Genomic DNA, 16,125 nt, shown 5'->3' with positions numbered 1-16,125 from the left:
AATCTTTTTGTGAATATATTTTCAGAATCTAAAATTTTGATATTTTGAAAGACCTTGGTTGAAACTGTGGTTTACAAGGACACAGTGTTGATTTTTTTACAGATGATTTATGTTGGGAAATTCTGTTCTTCAGAATAACTACACTCCAAGATTCAAATTTAATATTAAATATAGAGGTCAGGGAAAGGGATAAAACAGAATCTATTAATGCAATGAAATCGTTAAAACTAGGTAATTTGCCTGGTGGTAACATTGACTTAACGAGTAAAATGATTGACAACATTATATAAACCCTTGAAACCTACTTCTTTAACCAATTTTTTAAAATACGTAACTTTTTTGGGGGACGGCTTAAACATTTTTGCTGGTAGGTTGTTCGACTCCCGTATGGTTCGGTTCAAGAGGAACTGCTTTACATATGTCCTTTATTATCGGTACTTTATTTTGAGCTGATGATCATTTTTTCGCACAAAGTTTGTTTCAACCATGTCCTTCCCAAATTCATGTCATGCTTTTTCCTAAATCACTATTTTATACATCCCACATACTCTGCTCCTTTTCCTCCTCTCCAGTTAATTCTCCCATCCAATAAATTTAAGTATTTCTGCAACATTGTATGCCGTAAAGTATCCTAAATATATCTTTTTACCGTATGGGTCGTCTTATAAGGAATAGATTTTACGTAGAATAAGACGTGATAGGAATACCATGAAAAATCGAGGAGGTTTTACGATTGAACATTTCGAAAGGCTTGTTTCTTATCGTTTTTTCGTCACGAGCCAATAGTAAATACAACCGTGTTTTAAAGAGGATAAAATATAAGATAATTTTTGTTCTGATAAGTAAGTCCCAAGTTCTACTTATCTATCCTTCAATGTAACTAAGACCTTGTATTTTATAAGCGTAGTTCTTGATATTGGCCTTAAAGAATCAGCGATAGGCATTTCGAACGCCCCTTGGAGGTGCAACTGCATGATTAAAAAAATTCCCTCTCCGAGTATATCATTTAAAAAAAGAGTTTCGCCATCATATATGACGTCAATCTTGGTTAAAAGTTAAACGTACTTGTACAGAGTGCTGTGGATCTAGCAATCATTTTAGTGTAGAAGAGGAATATCATGCCGTAAAAGGAGGCTTACTATCTCGGTGAAAACTGGAAGGCTCGAAAATTTATGCGTACAGTAATCATGCCAAGCAGAAATTTACCTTCAAAAACGTATAAATTATTTATTTAACGTCGATGTCAAAGGAAGTATACCTGGTTATCCAAGTTAACATTAAAATGTCAAAACTATGATGAAATATTAATTTATCTCGCATTTTAATGTTCATTTTAACAATACTCCATTCTACTTTTTTCTAACGACTGTGATAGGGTTCGGAATCGGAGCTTGAAAATTTTTTTGCGATTTCTCGCATAAAATTCCCATAGTGCATGAGGTATGTATTGTTCAGTTTTTGCATATATAATGTAGGTGTCATGCATTTAACCTTGCATACTGTGCATATATTATTTCGTCAATAACTTTTTGCATAAAACTTCACTCTTAAATCAACCAAGTTGGAAGTAATGATGCATAAATACTTAATGGTTATCATTGCATTGTAAATTACTTACGTGATAATTTAAAAATTCGCGTAATGATTTAAATCACTGTATCAGAGTAGTAATTACTCGCAGAGTAGTAATTACTTGAATGGCGCCTGCCTCTTTTCGTGACCTTTCGCCAAAGACTCAAAATGTCGAGGCTTCAACCCACACTCTCCATGTTACCTTCGTCTTGACTTTGGTAAACTGTGACCGAGGTGTTTAAAATACTTGATACGTGACATTCATCTGTCGCGTGGAAAACTGCGTGTGAACTGGAAAAGATATCAATATAATGGAGGGATTTCTCTGGTACTAACGCCGCTGGGCAATCATCGCTTCAACTGCTGACGTGGAGAACTTGTGACAGACGTGACGTTTCTTCACACTTGGTCAGACTCAGTGAAAAAAGAGGTGTCTGGACACCGTTGGGCAGACTACGAATGCGTCGGAATATAATAGGAATCGTTTTAAACCTCTTGTCGGAAGCGGGGGTCGAATCCCGGTGCCGTCGGTTGGGCGCGAAGTCTTAAAGAAACTGGTCCGACTGGCTTTTACATGACTTTCTTCGGCAACGGTCAGAGGCCGTATCTCGCCAATCTGGTTTCTCTCAGGCGTGTGACGGATTTGTAGAGACTTGTGCGTGGCTTCGAGGATGGTGTTTGCGTTTTGAGTGGACCGGATGGTTGCCGCTGGACAAATCGCGCGGGAGAAATGGGAGCGGTCCTGTATAGGAGCCTTGCGGTACACTGCCCTTCAGCGAATGTCGGGTGAGATGCCAATGCATAAGAAGGATTTGATGTTTTCCCGATGAACTACTGCGATCAATCTTTCTGGGGTTTCCTACCGGGTCAGGCTCTCCGTTTTTGCCGACGTTTAAACGGTGTATTCATCCTGATTGATGCAGAAAGCTCAAATAACGGGCATAATACTTATTACTAGAGCTCCTTGATTTTCGCGAATAAAAATGCTAATGGATTCGTCTATTTTGGATTATTTACACCATTCGTGATGTTCTTTATTACTTTTTCCTCGACTTGTATTAGATCGATAGTTTTCAGGTGGCACTGCCGCAGTAAAAACTTACAGCAATAATGAGTTCGCTTATATCTAGCTACCCTACTCATTACTAATGTATAAAATCCCGTTACTTGAGCAAGGGCGCCGCAGTCAGCTCTGAGGACGATGGTGTAGTTTTCTATTGAAGTTTCGGTAGAAATCGAGAGCCTGACCCGGTCGGAAGCCAGAGAAATATTCATCGCTGGCTAATGCATGCATAATTAACTTTAATTAAATCTCGTTCGTAATGGGCCGGTGCACCAATTTTTTGTTATCGCCTATTGTAATAGTTTGAAAGTGAAGATACCCATGCTTTTACTTGTCGTTTTACGATCCGTAGCCTACTTTTCGATCTTTTTCACGGCGAAAATTGTTCAACCTTAACCCTTCGACGTATGAGTCCTTGACCTCACGAGCTCATGCCAAGCGGGTCACCGCTTCTCAATATCTCTTCGCCTTCTGCATTAGTCTCACGTGTATCGGGTTGTCTACACTCTTACGGATCATTCATTCTTTAAAAATAAGCTACTCTTGGAACGGGCAAGGGAACCAGAACTCTAATGACATCATCGACTCACGGAATGTGGGCACATTATTTTATTTTAAAGTCTCCATGGTGAATTGTGAAATTTATCGCAATTTCACATATTTAATTTCACACGACCGGTTTCTTCATGGTGCGACGTTTCCTGATGTAGATATAGAATATACAGGATACTCTTACATACACTAAGTCAGTGGGACAATGCTTAATTTCGCGGCCGGAACGCGCGCAAACAGCGTTAATTTATTTGATTCTTTCTATAAATTACCGTTTTTGCGTGTCTGTATGTTATTTTTATCACAATTTGTGTGATATAAGGTACTTGAATACGTACAGATCCAAGATGAAACTTTCTAGGTTCGTATAAAATGTCCCTTTCACTTCTTCACGTAAAAGAACTTAATAAGGTGTTTTTGCTCGTAAAGATGTGCAGTAGGTTCCTTTTGGTATAATACTTTGTACAATAAATTTGTTGACTTTGTGAATACTAGGGCTGAATGGGAGACAGTAATCGTAGTTGTAAATCTGATAGAATCGAGTCTAACATTTTTTTCCCGTTTAAATTTTCGTCATGCTGGAAATATTAACTCCTCAATATTTAATTGGATATTGTTCAAGAAAGTAACTGATTTTATCTTCAGGGACGTAATTATTTTCTTGATAATGGAACAGTGAAAAGAGCGATGGATTTACTTTCTCCTTTCCATGTTTACGAAGTCATACTTTCGTGTTCTAGCTGGTGATCATGGGAAGAAGAAAAAATTATCGTGCTCGGCGAAATTAGTATTTAAATGCCTGAATTAAACCACTTTAGCGAAATGGTAAAAGATATAGGTCATTAACCACCGCATCTGAGGTTCCTTAGTATTGATGTTTTTTTTTCTGGTAATCAATCAACAGGTTGCTCGAATTTTTGTGTGCTCGTTTGTAGTTTAAGTGTAAATTTTATTACGTTCACGCGGATTACCTACAAAAGAAAAAAAATTTCATTGATTGTCGATTAAAAAAATGATGATCCCTTCTACTTTTTGTAAATTTTTAATTGTCGTTGCGGTTGAACTTCAATTACTTTTATCTCGTTCCTATTGTGGTATCAAAGAGCACATTCTGCTCTTCATTCCTCCGCATAAACTGAAATAGATCACGTGACAAAACCTTATGCCATTAAGTATACCACGTGACCACCACTAGTAGCTCCATGTATATAAATGTTTTATTAACATTTAAATATAATATTTATAGGAAGTTTTATTTAATGAACTTTTACGCATGCCTTAAGCAAAATCTTAGCTTGAAAATAAACTATAAATCATGGCTATTAGACAGTGTGACGGTAAAATAGAAGGAAAAATATTATTAAAGGCACACATATTTGGCGAAAATGCGAAACTATTGAAGTGTGCATGGAAGGCACTAATAAGTTTTTCGTAGAACGGTGGTGAAGTATTTAGTTTTTGGTGGATAAATACCCTGAGAAATTTTTTTTTGGGGATTAAAAGGACGCATAACTCCATCAAAACCTGATTTATTTTGCTTCTAATTACTTTTTTATTACTCATGCTATCATTTTAAAAATTTCATTGCATATATAGATAGTAGTTCCCATTCAATATTTCCTCATATATACACCTTGATAATTTTAGATCAGTATTTTCTTAGGTTTAAAGTATTTAGAACATTTCAGATGAGAGGAAATATTGATTAAGATTTTCTGTCTATACAACGTGAAAATTTAAATGTTTACGCTAGTAATATGTTGGTAAACAAGACAGGCAAAATACGACCAGTTGGAAGAGAAAGCTGCGTTCTCTGAATGTGTCAACTTTTTATCCAAAACCGCGACCGAATATCAAAATTTCATGAGATATTCACATACTAAAATAATGAAATTCGCTCTCCTGCTCAGTATGTCCATGTCCATCCATTTTTTGTCCAAAGACGCTGTTTTTCTCCGTGCTTCCATGATCGGAGAATCCACTCAGTATTTTTTATACCTCTCTCACGTGTCCCAGTAATCTCGCTCTTTCAATGACAATTATCATGGTTATGCTTATATAATTGACTGTTTCGATTACGATGCCCGCGAAGAAGTTTGCATAACTCGTGCCTAGAATGGGAAAAAATCTAGCACAAGGCAAAACTTGCTCTGTTCCCAGTCCCAACAGTCTGTATTGTTATACAAACAACGTTTTCTTGATTTGTTTACTTCTCATTTGAAAACTGGTCGGATAAAACATAACCGTTGATCTAAATCACATCTAAAGAGTTGAAAACAATTTTCTTTGTCGCGCTTGCAACCATACGTTATAAATTAGAAGAAAAAAAAACAAAAAAATGGAACGCCTGGAATAAATGCATGTGAGCATTGAAGCAACACATGCACTCAACTTAACAACTTAAATCGACTTAGATCGAATCGAATAAATCGCAAAATTATATAATTTCTAGAGCATTATTAATTTCTACTATTCATGTTATCAAGACAATTATTCTATATTATACACATAATTATTTAATATATACTTTCGCCTAAGTTTCGCTTCATTATTGAAGTGTCATCAGGGCTATAAAAAGTTAACCAACCAAATCCGGATTATTATCGTTATTACGTGCATACAGAATGGCTAGTATAATAAATATTACAGTCATTTTATATTATTACCTACCTAAGTCCTGAAGATCGTTTTTAATGTAAGGAACATCTGGATTAAATATCATTACACATTGAAGTACGTCTTGCACTAATAAAAAAACGGTCTATTAAAATAAATGGTTGATGTTACAAATTTAAAATAATGACGTACTGAAACAAATTTCACTGACAACGTGATTAACGAGATTCCGATGTGTCATTCTCATCCGCTTGGTTATTTGGCGCGCACGAGTTCCCGCGCTTGTCAGTCCATTGCCAAGGTTACGCCTTTCAACATAGCTCGACCACCGCCATGTCGTTTACGCAGGCGCGCAAGGCTATTTTGTGTAATAACCGTTCATTACCCGGCGTGCATCATCGATCCTCGGCGTATGGGATTTATAGAGGGCAGAGGCGTGCCTTTTGGGACGTGATGGACTCGTGATGTTCGAACGACCAACCCAATCACGAGACACATTCTTAACCATTGTTCCGATGGCCTGTGGATGGATTACGGTTTTTTGCCATATTCGAAGCCCTTGTGGATTGAGCGTTCATTGTTCCAGCCTCACGACTGTGTGAGGATAAATAGTGTTGTTATAATTTTTCTGCGTTGTGGTTATTATCTTCGTAAGTCGTATCAGTACTCTAAAATAGTATCCATGAGTGCGAAGTTGTTTGCACCTTTGTGAGAGATTCCTTCACTCTAGGAAAGGTTCTCTCTGAACGAGTAAATGAGCCTGAATTTTAATGGCGTCACCAACTCATGAAAGCAGGCCCAGCAACTTTCGCGCTTTTTTTTATTTTTAACTTACTAGAGAACGGCGACCGGCATTTCTTCCGTTGCATCTTATGTACATTTATGAGGTACCATGCAAGCCATCACCAGGGTGTGTGGCATGGGGTGATTCCATGCCTGGCATGCAGCACTCATCCTAGCCTAAATCGGATACTCTCGCTCGCTTGCCGGGCACAGACCAAGCACACAGGACAACGACAAGCTATCAGACCAGAAACTAGGAGATTGCTGAGGACACGAACATTCTACCACGAAAATAAAAGAGCTAGTTAGTGATAGAAAAACGAAAAGCTATCGTAGTAAGTAATTCATGCATGAGTTACAACCAAAATAGTCATGCAGATACTTGTTTTACATTTATTTACAAGTGTAATTAGCTATCAACAATACATGCAGAACCTATTTTACCTGGTCCGAGTCAAGCTATCTTAGATCTAATATATCGCTGGTATGGACCCTTAATATACGAGGAAAAAAGTGCATCTGTTCTGCAGTGCATTTTCGCTAATATTATCCTTGTGACCGTTTCTACCTTAATAATTTGGATCACTCAAAATATATTGAACATCAGGCAAAAAGTTATTTACACCCACTTGAAATTTCCGGAAAAGATTCTATCTAATTTTATCCCCTACGATCGGTTAGACTTTCCCACTCCCAATTAATTATTTTCTCTGAATTCTAAATTCATGATTAAAATTTTTTTCATCTGACCCATCCAGCTACCGATTTTTTTCAGTGAATGACACGATATGAATCACGCATCGCGATCTGAATGATGTTGACGAGTTGTGACTCGCGGACACTTACTTCCTCTTCATGAAATTATTTTTTTTTATTTTTTGGGTTGGATTCGTTTATTACCCACTCGTCTCACTTTGATCTTGTTCGAATCGTTTTTCCTCTTTCTTTAGAATGAAGGCCGGTCTCTCGTTTTGCTGACTTATTATGCTGGTAGAGGGATTTTCGTCGTTGGAGGATGTCACGTGACCACGCTACACGCGTCTCTTTGAGTCTATCCATGTCTGTCTTATCTCCGCGTCGCGCCCGTGTCAGCATGTCTGCGTGCGGAAGCTCAGGTTTGCCATCCTTCCGGTGACGAAAACGCCGAATCGTGTCTGAATTAAACTTCGACCCTAAGCATAGAGATTCATCTGATTGTTTACTAGGTAAACTGTGTCTTCCTCATTGTACTATTCTTAGATAATCGGCTGTAGAAAACGAGTGTTGTTTATAAATATAAACGAAAATACGGTTGGTGCCAAAACACTTAGTTTTAAGGAATAATGTATACTTTAAATGGGTAAAATGATGCAATAAATAAGTTTCACGAATGTACCTAACGTTCCAGAATGTAATGAATTTCCATCGTGAAAAACAATTATACGTACAATGGGGAATTTCTTGGTCATAACATCATATCAGTTAATCAGCGTTTTCGCATGTGATTATAATAAATCAAATAATAAGTAATTTATAGAATATTATTAGTTTTATATTATTATTATTTGCATATTATTATTAGGGTTGGTCGATTTTGTCATAGGCAAACAAGGAAACACAACCTCAAAAGTTTTGGGTGCTATTCGAATAGCATTTTTCTCGATGTCCGCAAGTTATGTGGACGTCACGGTGCGACATCACGACGTTGCGGTATGCGAAATATTTATCTCGCTCTGGATGTATGATTACGAGATGAAAGGGTCCATACTCGAGAGAGATTGGGTGCATTGAGCAGCACTTTGCTCAATGATCAGTTGATCATGACGTCATAATCACTCGGTGATGGCGTACCGAATGAACGTGACGTCATGATCACTCGGTGATGGCGGAACGAATGCAACAGTTCGCAGCACGACTTTCACTTGTTTTTTTCCACCTTCTTCTCCGTGCTTATCGAAAGACTGCGTGGCTCACTAAAATGGCGAATTCTCAGCGTCGTGACGTCACTTTGCTCTGTCCCATGACGTCACAGCGCTCACTTGCCCCGGAGAGCAAAGGTGACCCGATCGAATGCTTCCAACAGTCCAAACTGTCTCAATAAGTCGCGATTGCTCACCCGGATGGCCGGTTTGGAAAAATTCCCCCCCACCCCGCTCCCCTCGTTTTCCATTAGGGCAAATTAGCTCAGGTTTCAAAGAAGAGAAGATCAGCGAACTTGTCGGGTCCACGAGTCCTCTAAGCGGAAGAAGGGTCGTTAGCGCGGAAAAGACCACAGCGATACTCGTCCGACCGGTTCGTACGCCTTCATTCCCCGCTCTTTCGTCTTCACTCGTCCTCTCCTCGTGCATCATCGCGAATAATGCACTGCTTCTCACCGCTATAGATGCTGAGGAGTTTTTGTAAGTAAGTCTGGAAGATAAATTGGTAGATGTTCGTTCTCGTTACGTTTTGGTTCCAAACCATTTGACGACGCAATGATGGTGCTCTAAAGAACGCATTTACTATATAGGCCAAGTGTACTCAATTATACATAGTTATTAGTATCCTTACTACTCGATTGTTTCTGGCTTTACCTTGTGAAAATCCATTCTGAACAATAAAAAGTTGGTACCTTTTCACACGATTTATTCAATACGACCGGTTTCGTCGCAGAGGCGACATCGTCGGGTACAGAAATAGTTATATTAACAGTTATTTTTTTGTTGTTTATCCGGTTGCTAATACGCGTTGGTAGGGGAGGGTTCCCCTACCAACCTAGTGGGGTTGAGATCCTTACTACTACTCAAGCAGGGGCGCAGCTAGGAATTAAGGCTGGAGAGGGTTTAGGTGCAACTAATACCGGGGTGTGTTGGGGTATGGAATACCCACCAAGATAAGTGGTAGGTGCGAGATTAATAAATTGCGGAATTTTAAGATAACTGGTTCAAAATGGTAAGTTTTACGGCTTTCTGATGGATATTTTATTAATTCTTACACTATTCTATTAGTAATATCAATCCAACTAAGTAAAATGGATGAAACTTAAAAATTTCTCTGAGCTCTGGGGGGAGGGGGGTTTATCCCCCAAAACTCCCCCTCGCTACGCCACTGTACTCAAGTACCTATATGCTTTGCTCTCCCCTCTTTGCTCGTTCATAATCGTCTTTTAAGGAGCTGTTGTAAGTAAGTCAGTTCGGAGATAAATTGGTAGATGTAGATTTTCCTTACTTATACCTCCATAGTCTGAGGAACCGTTGAGGACGCACTGTTACTGCTCGAATTTCCGCATTTGCTATCTTGGCCTAGTATACTCAAGTATAGGTAGTAACCAAGTATAGGTAGCAACTAGTATTCTGATGACTACTCGAGTACCTTGTATTCAGGGTTGGCAAGTGAAACGAAAGTCAAAACCAGTAAAATTTCAATAGTTTCGTTCCAAGGAGCTGAATGTAGAAACGAAATGGATTTTTAACCCGTGGAGCTAAACTCAGGGTCGAAACGAAATCGGAGTCAAAACTACTTTGGGTCGAAACTTAACTAAGCCTCTGTGACGAAACGAAACGCAGATAATGTTTCGCACAGCAGGGATCACGTGCTTCACCTTAAAACAGTTTAGTTTCGACCCACACACAGAGTATGAAGTACGGTTGAATGTAGTAGACATTCCGGATCAAAACTAAGCTCGTTGGTGATTTTAATTTCGTGCGGGAACGAAACTAAACCTAGGCCTCGCAGCACTGCAGGAACAAGTGACTTTGTACGCAGTCACGCGCACGGGTGCGGGTGTTGTGACGTCAACATCTTGTTCGGTAAAACCCATCCCGAAGTTCGCTCTGAGAAAATGGATTGGTGGTGGAACTGGCAAACACACCTGACCGGCAATCGGGAGATCTGGGTTCGAACCCCGACTAAGTCAAATATTTTTTCATGGCGGACTCCATCCGTTGGTGTATTTAACTAGTCCTCGTGTTTTTCTGTCCCTCTGGGTCGATACGAAACATTTTCGTATCGTTTCACTTGCCATCTCTGCTCTGAGGATATCGTGGATTCTTCCACTCTGACGCATGTATTGGTCCGTGGGGGACCTCAGTGTTGTCGGAGGCCCCATTTGAGGGCCCCGCCCCTGTGACCATTCAGCGAGGCGGGGCCCTTTCATCTACCCAGGGCCGCCCTCAACACACGACGCTCAATGGGTGGGGGTAGGTAAGGGAAGGGGAATTGGCAAGGCGTTTCTCGTTCGCATATTCCCCACCCCCCTTCTTTTTTCCACACCCCTTCTTTTTTCCACCCCCTCCCACTCCTCCCTGAGGCCTTGAATGCACAGGTGAGGTTGTGTGGGTGGTGACGTCACTCACGAGCCAGCGCTTTTCATGCCAGACGAAGTTTCCGATGAGAGCTCTTGATGAAGATTTCTTCGGAATGGTGGGAGCAGCCATAAATGTAACAATTTACTACTTACGAATAGGGATCAGTACCAATATTTCAAAGAAGTTCTCATAATCGTCTCAGATCAACAATTCGAGAATTAGTTTATCACCGCTCTCTTTTCCCTTCTCGTATCCCCAAACCTTTTACACTGTGGAATATTACATCTATTTCACGTCCTCTTTAACCTGACCTATGCTAGAGAAAGGATTTGTCCTGTCTGAGTCCTCATTTAGAATGGTGGGTCACCCCACCGAAACGTCTGTGAAAAACATTTTGTGAGTGTCCCTTTTTCTATGTTTCTACGTGTGCTCGTCTGATTAGATTGAGCACGCTCTTTTTCTCATCTACATGGAAAATTTAAAAAAAAATGGCAACCACTAACCTTCCGTCCCTTGACACACCACTTCCCTCACGATTAGAGCGTGTCTTATAAATAAGGCGGTGTTTTCCACCTGTACCTTGCCCCTATACCTTTTTTCACTCCCCTCATCGTAATTCAGGCAAGAGGAGAGGCAATTACAGAATCGCGCAAGTCGACAATGAGGTGAGCTCTGGTTTTTCTTTCGGGGAAGAGAAGGGATTTTCGGGAAATTTTTATTCATCCCTTTTGTCCTTTGAGAAAAAAAAGGGTCGCGTGACACAACAGGGTCCTATTTAAGGGTCTAAAAAAGGGGAATGAAGGGCTACCGCCTAGCTCGAAAAGGAGGACCCTTTTGTAGTCTCGTTTGTTCGTTGGAACCCCGCTGTGCGTTCGTGTGCCGGCCCACAACAATCCGCTTTCGTCGCCGCGCGAGCGACAAAGGAACCGCGGCGGCCGCAGCTCGCGTTTCCCGCCTTTTGTGCACGTGCGTAATTTTGGCGGTAAGGGTTAAAGAGCAATCAGCGGGACTAGGGCAGGAGCTTGAAGGATCAAGACAGGTATTCCGACCACTATACCGTAGACGCGTATTCTTTGTGTTTTTGTATTCATAAAACCCGGGTTCTTTCGACCTGCGACAGCTCGTAAGATTTTTTCTATGAAACCTTTACGAGGAATGAACTTAGATAAGATGAAAAACTTCTCGTACTGCGTATTCTCTGGCTTATGCCTTAATTTCTTGACCGCTATGGTTTAGCCACGCATTCATTGCGTTATTATATTCACAATAACCAAGTTCCTTCGACCTAGAATAGCTTGTAATGGCCGTTTTACATGCGGCACGGAATTGCGCTGGTTAGAACTGCATTAATTTAAAAAATGGCGTGGCATTGCGCGGATGTGTGAAAGAAACTAGAACGGGCTATTTTGTCATCTCACGTCCACGCATTCTCGCATGTTTTCCAGCAATTCACCGCTTTACACGACGCAATTTTGACTGCGACTTCGTACAAACGTCAGATTATGCATGTTGTACGTGCCCCGAGTAAAACGGCCTTAAGAGTTGTTCTATGAAAACTTAGCGAAGAATGAACTTTGAGGTGAGGCAAAATTTTCGGAACGCGTATTGCTCGCGTTATCCTTTAACTTTGTTCCACAGTACGTCAAACGCATGAATGACACAAGTTAATTTACAATATTTTGGCGGTATTTCCTAGGGTGCGAGGAAATTACGTTGTATCTTCTGTAGAGAGATAAATATAGAGAAGTGAGGGTAGATCTCACGCCAGACTACGCCTAAGATATTTGAATGTCACGCTTTCAATTAATGGGGTCACTTCATTTCCCTGGGCCGCTTCGTTTTGTTTAGGGGGGTGTCCAAAGCGATAATCTATTTTCCTCAGAGATTACGATCATATATTCGGGCATCCATATTTAAAAATACTCTCGTGCCTGGTATCGTTGTAAAACTATTTATCAATGAAAACATTTTTTTCCTGTGTGGGGAAAAATATTAAAATAATAATGCACTATTTTTTAATATAAAAATATATTAATTGTAATTTTACATAACTGAAGCCATTACTGAAAATCTATTGATGGATATGGCTTGTCGTAACCTCTTCAAATTTAAAAATCATCAAAATTCAGTTTTTTTATTTCACACAAACACCTCACTATACTGACAACACAAAAATGGGCCAAAAGTTTCTCATATCAACGTAAAATGTCTGGTTGGGATGATTCATTGGGATCACCAGAAAAGCAAGTTATCCTATCGACCCAACTTCGATATTGTTTGAGATAAATGATGAAATTTTGGGAATTCAACAACCCATTGCATTTATCTTTCATTCGAGTCAACATGTTTTACTGCCCTAAGGAATTATCAGCTAAATTCATTAAAGTTACTCATCAGGAAAAACTCATATTCTTCAGCTGTATACATTATTACCGTTGTTAGAAGGGTTTGTTTATCGGTGGAAGGTCAAATAACTCGTCCTAACAGCGGTAACTATATATTCAGACAGTGCTGCTGAATTCATTGAAATGCCATTCCCATGGTCAATTTTTCTCAGAGATTACGGTCTTATTTTATGAATGTGAAAATATAATAGGTCCTTTATCCAAATATATGTACAAATAAATACGGTCCTATTTTCCCATACCTTTGTAAAATATTAATTTATTCCTTGGAATTTGCAAAATGTCATTACTTTTCTGTTACAACGGAGTTCTACAATGTATAGGCCGTTAAAATCGCACTTAATCGTTGTCGCTTATTCGCACCATCATCTCTGAATGAGAGGCGCCTTTTACTCCACCACTTCACTCTGACGCCTCCGCACTTGGAACTGACGGCCTTCAAACTGTGCTAATGATAAAGGCGCGACGGAGGTCGACGCTATTGGATTCCATCCAGCGACTATATCCGATGCCTCACATTCCCACGCTTCGTTCCCGCTGTATATGAAGACGTCCGTGCGAAAGGTTTTCAACGATGAATATGATATATTGTCAACCTCTTCAATACTACTTTCGTTCGTGTACTTTATGACCAATATCGTCATCATCTCCGCTCAAAAATCGTAAGATTAGTTTTACCCCGCTCCATACTCTATTCTAGTGTCCTTCTCTTGCTCATCCTTAAAAAAATGAACTCGTTTTTCGGAGCCTTCCATGAAATACTCAGGATATTTCGACCAAGGTTTTCGTAACCTGAAACTGTCGTCATCGCATCAGCATTTACGACGCGGTGGAAACCCGAAAGATCATCTATCCTTCATTTTTAAATCGAGTTGGTCAGAAATTAACGGGAAGTACATGTTTAAATATCTAGCGTGTTTAGAGAGTCCATTCATGGATTTTCATTTTAGTTTTGATTGTCAATTTACCACGTTTAATGATACTCGCTCTCTTGTTTGTCCTCCCGGGAAAAATCTTTCAACTCAAATTTCGTTCACTTCCTGATTAGCTCGAGCGCTGAAATTTTCGGGATACCTCAGAACTGGATGGCAATGCAATAATGTTCTTACAATTTTTACCACGATCGGAATAGTATCTCGAGTATTATTCGGAAATAAAAATGATATATGGAGTTCCAAAATTGAACACTAAAATCCAATGGAGGAGCTGTAATCATTCTGTATGTAATAAAGTATCTGTTGGTAGAGCGTAAAGTATTTTTAAGTACTTTGCATTTTTTTATTTTGGTATTATTTCCCCTGAAGAAAGATAACATTTTTAGCTGTATACATTGTTTACTTTGTTTGTGGCAGTCGCTAATGTTAGGCGTGTTTTTATGTACTCGACGATTTTCGGCTCACACTCCATCGCTTGTTTCGTGAATTTTTGGCCAAAATCGATACTACAACGGTATATTTACCAGACATGGCTCCATACGACTTTTTCTTATTTCCAAATTTAAGGGGAAACATTAAAGGCCGTCTTTTGACAAGCGCATATGACATTAAAAGCGAAGCGCCGAAAAAGATAAAGGCTATCCCAAGGGTCGAGTTTGAGTAGTGTTTCGAGGATTAGAAGTAGCGCTGACACAAGTGCATAATATCTAATGAAGTCGGCAAACATTAATGAGTACGAATGAACAAATATTTTTATTCAATAAAATAATATTCGCGTTATTTTCTGAACACAACTCGTATAATTGTTCTTTATAGGTCATGGATAAATTAAAATTATCAAAATATTTTGCATTGATGAGAACGAATAAATATAGATACGTTTTTTTGTCATAAACTAAAATTCTCGTTGCTGTCGTGAGACACCTCGTATAATTGTTCTCTATATTTCTTGGATAAATAAAAATTCACGAAAATGTTTGCAGGCATTTATTTTCTTCATGAAATATCCTGCTTTTCTTCCTTTACATGCCCTGCTTTCTTGAACATGTTGAAGTGATCAACCTTACTAATGTCTGCTTTCTTCTCTCTTTTCAGGATATTCCCGATTGTGTTTGGGCCTTGTGACGTGACTCCAGTGTTTCAACTTTTCGAGAGAAGGTTTCGATAAGTGTTGTTCCAACTCCCGCCCCCTACCAGTAGGGAAAAAGTGAGCGGGTTGCAACCCCCTTCCCTTTATATCCCCCTCCCCTTCCCCCCTCTTAAAGTGATTGCCGGCAATCCCCCCCCCTTGTTTATCAAGACTGCTACACCCCCCCCTCCCCCATCTGGTCTTAATAGTTGCAATCAGCGTGGACCCCGACCCGCAGCGGTCATGAACCGGGACGAAGCGCCTCGCCGCTGCAGACCGCCGACTGACGTCGCCACCGTCGCCAGGACAGCAGCACCATCGCCGCCGCGGCGGAATTAAGCTCGAGGAGAGACAGAGGAGGTGAGTGAACCCGATTCGCGGATTCGAAACATATGACTGTGCGCGACCGTCCCTCTGCCGTTAAAACAAATTGAAATAATAAGCGGCCTTGAATAACAGGGGAAATAAAAATTTCATGAGATCTGTTACTCGAAATATATATTGGAGATCAGTGGCTTAACCAGGAATATGCTTTGGGGGGATGAGAGGGTCTGGGGTTGAGGCCCCCCTCCGAGGAACAGTGGGTCCGGGAAAATTTTTGAAAAATTACATACCTGGAAATACATTTTACATAATTTTGGCACTTAAAATTTCACTTTGATTAAATTTGGTAATTATATGTCAAAACTAGACAATGGTTTAAAATATTTTTTAAATTTATTTGAGGCTTTGGTGGGGGGGGAATCTATCCCCCTCATCCCCCCCGTAGTTACGCCACTGTTGGAGATGATAAAATATATATATC

General features: G+C 39.8%; 1 protein-coding gene across 1 annotated transcript in view; it reads left to right on the top strand.

The window, feature by feature from the left end:
- Window positions 1-16,125, top strand: part of LOC124164592 (protein piccolo-like) — a 430,630-nt gene that overhangs the window by 350,166 nt on the left and 64,339 nt on the right. Inside the window, exon 6 of the mRNA XM_046542004.1 lies at window positions 15,287-15,680. The gene's annotated coding sequence lies outside the window, so the exon portion shown is untranslated. The remainder of the gene's footprint in view (window positions 1-15,286; window positions 15,681-16,125) is intronic.

This window comes from Ischnura elegans, chromosome 8 (genome assembly GCF_921293095.1).
Source record: "Ischnura elegans chromosome 8, ioIscEleg1.1, whole genome shotgun sequence".
NCBI lineage: Eukaryota > Metazoa > Arthropoda > Insecta > Odonata > Coenagrionidae > Ischnura > Ischnura elegans.
This window is presented reverse-complemented; position numbering and strand designations above follow the sequence as displayed.